The sequence below is a fragment of the Lathyrus oleraceus genome, chromosome 7, assembly GCF_024323335.1.
Source record: "Lathyrus oleraceus cultivar Zhongwan6 chromosome 7, CAAS_Psat_ZW6_1.0, whole genome shotgun sequence".
Classification (NCBI taxonomy): domain Eukaryota; kingdom Viridiplantae; phylum Streptophyta; class Magnoliopsida; order Fabales; family Fabaceae; genus Lathyrus; species Lathyrus oleraceus.
The window spans coordinates 307937104-307947080 of record NC_066585.1 but is presented as its reverse complement, the minus strand read 5'-3'; positions in this window follow the sequence as shown (position 1 = coordinate 307947080).

Below are 9977 nucleotides of genomic sequence, written 5' to 3'. Positions count from 1 at the left end.
GTAGTATATGGCATGCTCTTTTCGACCAGACTCGTCATGCTGTCCCGATACACACCCCATCGAGTTCTCAGTCACTGATAGGTACATTATCAGAGGCCTTCCAGGAACTGGAGGTATAAGGATTGGAGGTTTCTGCAAATACTCTTTTATCTTGTCAAAAGCTTTCTGACAGTCATCATTCCACCTGATTGCATTATTCTTCCTTAGCAATTTGAATATCGGTTCACACGTGGCAGTTAGGTAAGATACAAACCTTGCAATGTAGTTCAATCTCCCTAAAAACCCACGAACCTGCTTTTCAGTTTTCGGTTCAGGCATTTCTTGAATAGCTTTCACTTTTGCTGGATCAACCTCAATCCCTTTCTCACTGACAACGAAACCCAACAGCTTACCGGATCTCACACCAAACGTACACTTGTTTGGATTCAGCCTCAGTTTGAATTTTCTCAGCCTTTCAAATAATTTCTGCAAATTGACCAGGTGCTCCTCTTCTGTCTGCGACTTCGCAATCATATCATCCACGTACACTTCAATTTCTTTGTGCATCATGTCATGAAAGAGAGTCGTCATAGCCCTCTGATAGGTAGCACCGACATTCTTCAGCCCAAATGGCATCACCTTATAGCAGAACGTGCCCCAAGGTGTAATGAATGTCGTCTTTTCCATGTCCTCTGGCGCCATCTTGATCTGATTATATCCAGAGAAACCGTCCATGAAAGAGAAAACCGAGGATTGAGCCGTATTATCAACCAATACATCGATGTGAGGTAATGAGAAGTCATCTTTCGGACTTGCTCTGTTCAAATCCCGGTAATCGACACACATCCTGACTTTACCATCCTTCTTTGGCACGGGAACGATGTTGGCCATCACGGGGGATAAGTAGTGACTGACAGAAAACCCGCATCCAACTGCTTCTGAACTTCTTCCTTGATCTTGACAGCCATATCAAGACTAGTTCTCCGAAGCTTCTGCTTGACTGAAGGACAATCTTCTCTGAGAGGTAGCCTATGCACCTCAATATCCGTATCCAACCCAGGCATATCTTGATACGACCAGGCGAATATCTCCACATATTCTCTCAGCATCTCGATCAACCTTCTCTTGACATCTTCCCTCAAAGCAGCCCCGATCTTGATCTCTTTTCTGGCGTCCTCAGTACCAAGATTAATAATCTCCAACTCCTCCTGATGAGGTTGGATGACCCTTTCCTCCTGCTTCAATAATCTGACCAGTTATTTAGGGAGTTCACAGTCTTCCTCATTCTCCTCTTCAGCTTGGTAGATGGGATTATTGAAATCATACTGAGCCATAACATAACTATTTATAGTGGAGTCCGTAAGATCAATTTCTGTTTGAAGAGTAACTTAGACCACTTCTTCAGCCGTCCAGTTGTTGATCGTCTCCCCTGGTGCACACGGGCGAACCCAGTCGTTCAAATCACAATCACTGTCACAGTCTTCAACATCGGTTGCAAAGACATCACCATGATTCATCAGTCCAGCGCTGGTGAAGGTACTCGGCCCTTTCTGCTCAATCTGCTCTGCTTGCAGAGGTAGGTAACCAATACCGAACTTGTCTTCTTTGACGGGCAGGTCCACCATCTTGCCCCAGCCTTCTGCATTGCCCAAGTTGATAACCTCCATAGCCTGCTTGTAGGATGCAATTGAGGCACCTGACTTCTTCTGCTCAGCAAAAGCCACCCTCTCAAGAGCAACAGTCTCAAACGCCTGGCATAGAGTTTCATGGATCTCGCCATCCACCTCCACATATTTGAAAGAGGATAAATGACTCACCAGAATGTCCTCCTCGCCGCACACAGTCACAATCTGACCGTTCCAGACATACTTCAGCTTTTGATGGAGAGTCGACGAAACTACCCCAACCCAATGTATCCAGGGACGCCCCATTAAACAACTATATGCTCGCTGAATATCCATCACATAGAAGATAATATCAAACACCTCCGGGCCAATCTTCACCGGCAATGTGACTTCACCAAAAATAGACCGTTTGGATCCATCGAATGCACGAACAATGAGATCACTGGGAGTGAGGACAACCCCTTCGACATCTATCTTGCTCAAAGTCTTCTTGGGCAGCACATTCAAAGACGAGCCAATATCCACCAACACATGTGACAATACTGCGCCTTTGCACTCCATGGTGATATGCAGGGCTTTGTTGTGGTTACGACCCTCAGGCGTCAGATCCAAGTCTGTGAACCCCAAGCCATGCCTCGTGCTCAAATTAGCAATAACACCCTCCAACTGGTTGACAGAGATCTCTTGAGGCACGTAAGCCAGATTCAACATCTTCAGCAAGGCATTACGGTGTGCCTCAGAGCACAGTAGCAATGAAAGAATAGAGATTTTGGACGGAGTTTGATTCAATTGATCTACAATCTTGTAGTCACTCTTCTTAATGATCTTCATAAACTCCTCCACATCCTTCTCAAACGAGCCCTCAGGCGCCTCTTTCTGAACAGGTTCTTCCTCAACCACAGCCTGCTTACCCTTTGCTTTGGCGAGAGCCTCAACATTATTATCTCTCAAAGGTTGCGGTGCGAACAGACGACCACTCCTTGTGAAACCTCCAGGACCCCCTACATTGTCCACCACCGGACCAACAGTTGCAGAAACTCTACTTGGCAAACCAATTGTCACTGGAGTTTGATTAACTGGCCAGATCTGACTTTCAGCCCTTCTGTTACTGCGGTAGGCATTGTCATACTTCCACGGCACATCCTTACTATTCTCAACAAACCTTCTACCAGACACAGCAACAGTAGTGGGAGCACTGACAGTTACTGGAGCAGAAATGGTAACAGGAGTACCAACAGTTGTAAAAGCACTAACAGTTCTCTAGCCACGTCCCTCAGACGGTTTGAAATAAATGGTGACAGTTGACACCATCCCACGATCTTTCACGGCCCTAACAAACTGCAAACAACCCTCATCCATCAAACCCTGGATACCAGTCTTCAACTGTATACACCCATTCTCTGATTCTGCACAGTCTAAACAGCCCTCATAACAGCCCGGGTACACTTCCCCATCTAATAGACGCTCTTTCATAACCATCAACGGTGTCTGAATCTCTTCAACATTAACCACCAAATCTTCAGCTTCCCCATCATCCACATTATTCACCCTATGCGCACCGTGCTGAGGCATAGGATTGTTCACAACATTAGGCACAGGAGCAAAATTGATCGTTTTGGCGTCAATTAAGTCCTGGACCTTATGATGAAAAGCCCGACAGTTCTCAATATGGTGCCCCGGTGCACCGGAATGGAAGTCACAACGAACGTTGGCATCATGCCCAAGTGTTATCTTCGTCAACGGAGCCATCGTACACAATTCAACAAACCCCAATCTAAGCAATTCGGGCAGCAACTCAGCATATGTCATCGGCAACGGGTCGAAACGACGATCCGACATCCTCTGTCTCGGCTGAAACGGACGTTGTTGTTGTTGTTGTTGTTGTGGTGCTCTTTGTTGTTGCTGTTGACGTGGTTGAGGCGCTGGAATAGTTACAGCAGCAACCTGACGGTATTTCCCTCTGTTCACACTTCTACGATGTTGCACATCATTTGTTTCACCCTCCCTTCTTCGGGGTGCCCCAGCAAATGGCTTCTTCGAAGATGAAGAACCAGCATCCTGAATCTTTCCAGCTTTAATGAGACTCTCTGTCCTCTCCCCACAGATCACAACGTCAGAAAAGCTACTGAACGGGCAGCTCCCCACCCGGTTCATAAACACACCTTGCAAAGTCCCAATAAACATATCGGTCAACTCCTTCTCTAGCATCGGAGGTTGCACCCTTGCAGCTAATTCACGCCATCTCTGGGCGTACTCTTTGAAACTTTCCCCAGATTTTTGACATAAACTCTGCAACTGAGTTCGACTCGGTGGCATATCCATATTATGCTTATATTGCCTCAGAAAGGCTTCACCCAGACCTCTCCAACTTCTGATGGATTCTCTTTTCAGCTCCATGTACCAATCCAAGGAAGCTCCAGACAAGCTATCCTAGAAGAAGTACATCCACATCTTCTCATCGTCCGTATAGGCAGAGATTTTTCTGAAGTAAGCCTGCACATGGGTGCGAGGACAAGAAGTACCATTGTATTTATCAAAAGATGGCGCTTTGAACTTATAGGGAATTCTCAATCCTTCCACCAGGCCCATATTCGTAACATCGAACCCCAAAGAGTTCCTTCCACCAGGCCCATATTCGTAACATCGAACCCCAAAGGCCCATATTCGTAACATTGACGGGAGCATCAACAACAACATTATCATTCACAAGAACACCCATTGGCGAAGCACGACTAGGAGGTGGGAGCACAACTTCTTGTCTCTGGGCTAAGGCACGCAGCTCCTCTTGCCCTTGAATGACCCCTTGCATCATTGTCATGAATTGGGCCATGTTAGCCCTCATCTCAGCCAAATCTGCTTGCACTTGGTCCATGTTCCTCTGTTGATTCAACCTCGTAGAGTAGCGGTGCGGACGTTGATCAGCAATCCTGCCTAAAACAGGAACCAGAGTGAGAAGTCTTGATCAAGAACACCTGTAATGCAAAATGATATGTGTATGATGCTAATGATGCGTATGATGCACATGATATGTTCATTTCTCAGGCATTCAAGAGCCTAATTCATCTTTCAAGAAATGGCAACCTGCAATACACAACAAATCAGCAACATACACAGGATAATGAGCACAAGGTGAAACATCAACAATCTCATCTATAGACATGAGCAACAAGGATCATACAACAATATTCAGACAAAGATCCCAATGATCAGAGTACAACAATGAATCCCATCCAACAAGCCTGGAGGTGATTCTCAACATCAACAACAAATACAAGCTAAGACAAATGTCCTCTCGGAATGAGAGTCTTCAGATACTGGCACTGGTATATCAACAGGTCACATTCTGAACATTCCGGCAGAGGAATGAGCTTCTCCTTCAGTTGTCTTCTGATCTCTACAACTTCTCCTCCAAGATGACTCTCTGATGCATGTCTCAAGTCTACTTCCTTCTTTAACTGGATGTCTTTGTCCCTGAGCTGCTTTTCCAGATCTCTTATCTTCTTCTGGTAATTAGCTTCATCTTTCTGCAACCTCAAGCACTCACGGTGTTCTTCATTCAACAATGTCTCTATCTCCTCATAGGACCTCTTCTTGCTCTTCAATCTGCTAGCATCTTCCCCTTGCATGCCTTTGAGTTGATGAGCCAAGTTCAACTTATCAGCTTTGGCTTTGTAAAGCTCCATCTGAGTATCTTGTTCCTTCTCTTTCAACCGACGATTCTCCATCAAGGCTTGTTTGTACTGCTCAGCAGGCACACTCTCAGAAAGGATGAAAGGTGGTTGCACTTGCAATGGCTCCATCCTATCATAGGGTAACAACAAAGTCTCAACTCTATGCCTGACCCAATCAATGTAATCAGGCATAGCAACTGCAAACTTTTTCCCTAGGACAACTCCATCTTTGACACCAATAGTCTTCCAAGCTCTTCCCACTTGCTCCAATCTAACTGGGTCACTCCGCTTCTCAAAATACACACTTTCAGCTATCTCAGCATCTAGTGGTCTTCTATTCATCACAAACCCCAACTGGCGAAGAGAAAGAACCGGGTTGTAATTGATGCAACCCTTAGTCCCTACAAGTGGCACATTACGAAACTTTCCACAACTCATGATGACATTATGCACATCCATCCGGTAAGATTGCCACCTGATATCATAAGATGTAAGAGACATAATCCTCTGAGTCCACTTACGAGTGGTCTGAGCATCCACAAAAGGTCCACTGGTTGGCAGAAGAAACAAGAACCATCTGAGCAGCAATGGGAGACAACATCTGATAGCTCCACCCTTACCATGCCTGCTGTGTATAGCATAGTAAGTGTCAGCTAACAAAGTAGGGACTGGGTTTCCTCCAATGAAGATAGTGATAGCAGCAAAGTCCACAAAGTTGGGCATACTCGGAAACAGCACCACTCCATAGATCACAGTAGCCAACTGAGCATGAAAAGCTTCCCAATTTCCCTTCTTTGCTTCTTCTTTAGCCATCCTCACCAAGAACTTCAAAGGCAAACCCACAACATCACCACTCGACTTCCAATTGTCACTCACTTCCTTGATACTCAAATAAAGAGCTCTAGCAACAACCCTGAAATCAACCTCCTTTGGAACATCCAAGAAAGGAACCTGATATCTGATCGAAACATTCATCAGAATGGAGTACTCCTCAAGAGTGGGCGCTAACTGATAATCCTGGAAAGTGAAACAACGAAGCTCTGGGTCATAGAACTGTAGAAGAGTCTGCAACAGTACTGGATCTACCACCATCTTCAACAGTGTCAACAAATCCCCATACTGATCAACAAACGCCTTCTGATTACCGCCGGTCACAAGGTTGCTCAACTCTATCAAAGACGTCAATGGCTCACGGTGAAAACTGTAGGTGCACGTCTTCCTCTTCAACTCTGGAACGGATGCCATTTCTCACAGTGAATAGACTCCTGAATGAACCTGAGAAATGATATGCATGTAGAGATTAGTTTTTTTCTTTTCTTTTTTCCTCCTTTTTTTTTATTGCATTATTTTTTGAAAATAAACATGCTATGATGCAAATGATGCAAACACGACTGGTTGGCTGTGTGTCTTGGAGCACAGGATCAAAGCTTCGGCTTGAATTCGGAACCACAAAGTCATCTGAGACCCAAAGTCATCTGAGACCCATATATCTCTGAACCAAGTCACCAACAGGACCCAAGAGTCACCAACAAGTCACCAACGGTACCTGTAATATGATCATTCCTTCCCCACTCACGGGTGTCATCTAGGCCAGGGTAAAGTCAAGAGAAACGCATGATAAATAACCCTTTCATAGAATATCATCATGTGCACACCCGATGTATGCACTGATAATACCCCATCAGGATCTGAACTGCTCGTGATATCAAGTTCTGCTAAGTGGCGCAATACCACCCGCTTTCCAAGAATCACTCTATTCCTAGGTGTCCTAGAGTTCACTCATAGCCTGGGTATTGGGCCTTTTACCTCATGTAACTCCCACCCCACAGAGAGACAAACACACAACCAACACAGATGAAAGTATGATGAATGCAAACATAAATGCAAACATAAATGCAAACATAAACAAATAAATACAATAAATGAAACAGTTAAAGCAACCAAACCCTATCCTACAGAGCGCTAGGAGTGACTCGCTTAGGGAAAATGGACCAGCAGGAGGTCAACTTCTTAGTCCCCAGCAGAGTCGCCAGCTGTCGCATTACGCGAAAAACCGGCGGGAAAAACGAAACAACAAAGCCGCCACCGTGCGTTATTTATACTAAAAGAGGGAAAGGAAACGCTCGAAGTAAACCTGGAAAGGACATGGTCTCGCGACCAGAGAGAGATGGGATCGGGAGTCGGTTATGCGAAGGGAAGGTATTAGCACCCCTACGCATCCGTCGTACTCGACGGGATCCACGCTCAGAAAGAATAGAAGAAAGGTTGCTAAACACTACTCACAAACTGCACAAGGCTGGAAGGAAACACCGAAAGACAAAAGAAACGGGACTCAGCAGGATATCGCATCCCGGGCCTACGTAGCCTGTCATACACAGACATCAGAGTCGACGTAGTTCGGGACAGGGGAAACATGCTCGCTAGGGTGTCGCATCCTATGCATACGTATCTTCTCTGACCGAAGAAGAATCAGAGCACTCGTAGCTCGGCTAACGCACGCCAAACAAAACCGACACAGGAAACCGACTGCCAATCGCTGGACTTACGTCAGACTCCACACAAACAGGCAAACATGGAAACCGAAGGACAATCGCTGGACTTACATCAGACTCCGAACCAACAAACACACACAGGAAACCAACTGCCAATCGCTGGACTTATGTCAGACTCCAACAAGTAAACAAGACACAGGAAACTGACTGCCAATCGCTTGACTTACGTCAGACTCCAAACACACACAAAGGGATTGAAAAAGAAAAAGGGCGCCCGGAGAGATCAGCTCATCTCCTGCCTACGTACCTCATCTGGTATGAGGATCAGGGCGACGTAGTTCCTCTATACAGTGAAAGAACTTCTAACCTAACCAGAAACAAAGGGAGACACAAACTACTAGGGAGACTACGACTCGAGCCTAGAAGTTGTCATGCATACGATCCCTATGTTGAGGTTTCTATCTAACTTGCACAAGGAGCAAGCTATCCTAAACAACACAGTCAAACACATACAAGCACAATAAAGCAAGCACACACACTATCTGCACACAATTGGGCTCATACAAGGCTAGGCTGTAAAAACAAGCCAACTGGAATGGGGTGTTTGTAGCTCTTAACCCTAACATTGAGAGTTAGGGTGAAGCAGATGAAATGGGAAGTGAGGGTAAGACCTCACAGCTCTTATCCCTGGCCTGGGAGAGCTTGACTCAAATAGAAAGTGTGGGAGTTCAGAATGTAGGAACTCTTCTCCACAGTTGACTGACACAACATGATCTTGGGTTCTTATTCACAATGCATCAACACATGGTGTGTGAGCAAAGTGAATGACACAACTGAATAGCAGGGGATGGATTGCACATCCTTTTTATCTGCCAATTGCCTCTTAAGAGGTCTTTACCTGCTTGGCACAAAATTAAACATTCACAAGCATTGCCTCTTAAGGAGGACTTCAGACAGGTGCCTGCCCACATAACAGGACAGGTCTTCCAGACTACATGAAGTCAGAAGAATTATACCTCAGTGGTAAGCAAACCACAGGCTAGCAAAGCAAGTTCAAAATGAACTCAAAGCAACTTAGGTACCTGTGAAAAAATCTAAACCAATCAGTTCAACTGTACAGACAAACAAACAACAGTTAAGCACACAGACAGACAAAGCATCAGGCAACAATGAGCAAGGCACAAGCACAAGTGAATTTGTTCTCAAAGCCTACAAAACAACACAATGTTAGCCAACACAACCAATAATCAGGCTTAAATGAAGGATCATCATCACTCATGGAGATGTACTTGAACCTGAAATCACAATCCAAATGGTAAGTCCAAACCACTAGGTCAAAGCCTAGGGTCAAAAGAGGATCAAAAATCCAAAACAGAAGCTCAAATTTAACATGAATCAACTTCAAACACATATTGACATATCCTAAAAAGGCTCACATCAAAATCATTAACCAAATGCATTTCATGATCAAGTGAAGTCAAAGGCAATTTCAAAGTTCATATGTGATCATCATGAATGAAAAATTCAAATCAAAACAGAAATGATTCAAAAAAATCTGGAAACATTCATGCATATTCAAGACATCTAACATGATCAACATACAAAAAATCAGAAGCATTGGACATCATTTGGCATGGCAATCACATTGTACAAAACAGACAACCAAATGTGTGACACAAATTGTCACACCAAGTTAGCATGAGCATAAAACAGAAATGGATCATGGGAAAAATATCAAACCAAAGCCAAAATGTTCATCAATATGTCTAGAAACTACACACAAAATTTCACATTCATTGGATAATTTTTGAGCATTTTATGATGAAAGGAACAAGGCAATATCATAAATGGATACATGTTCAATCACCCTAGGACAAATTATTTTTCAAGCCAAGCACAACTTGCAAATTTATGCTCATAAAAAAGTAGACAACCCAAGGAGCATTGCGCAAAAAATTAGAGTGAAATTGATGCATTTTTCAATTTATAATGATTTTTTGAAGTTGAGGAAAAAACTTGAAGATGAAAATGAGCCAAGGCATGAAAATGGGAGGGAAAGTATGAAAACATGAAGCATTTGAAAAATCTCGCTCGGTGAGACTCGAACACGGTCCACATTTGAATTTTGCGCGCTAAGCCTAAACGATGGCGTTTTGGTCTAACCCTAAGCGCCCAGAATTTTCGTAGCTAATTGACCATTTCGTAGCAAA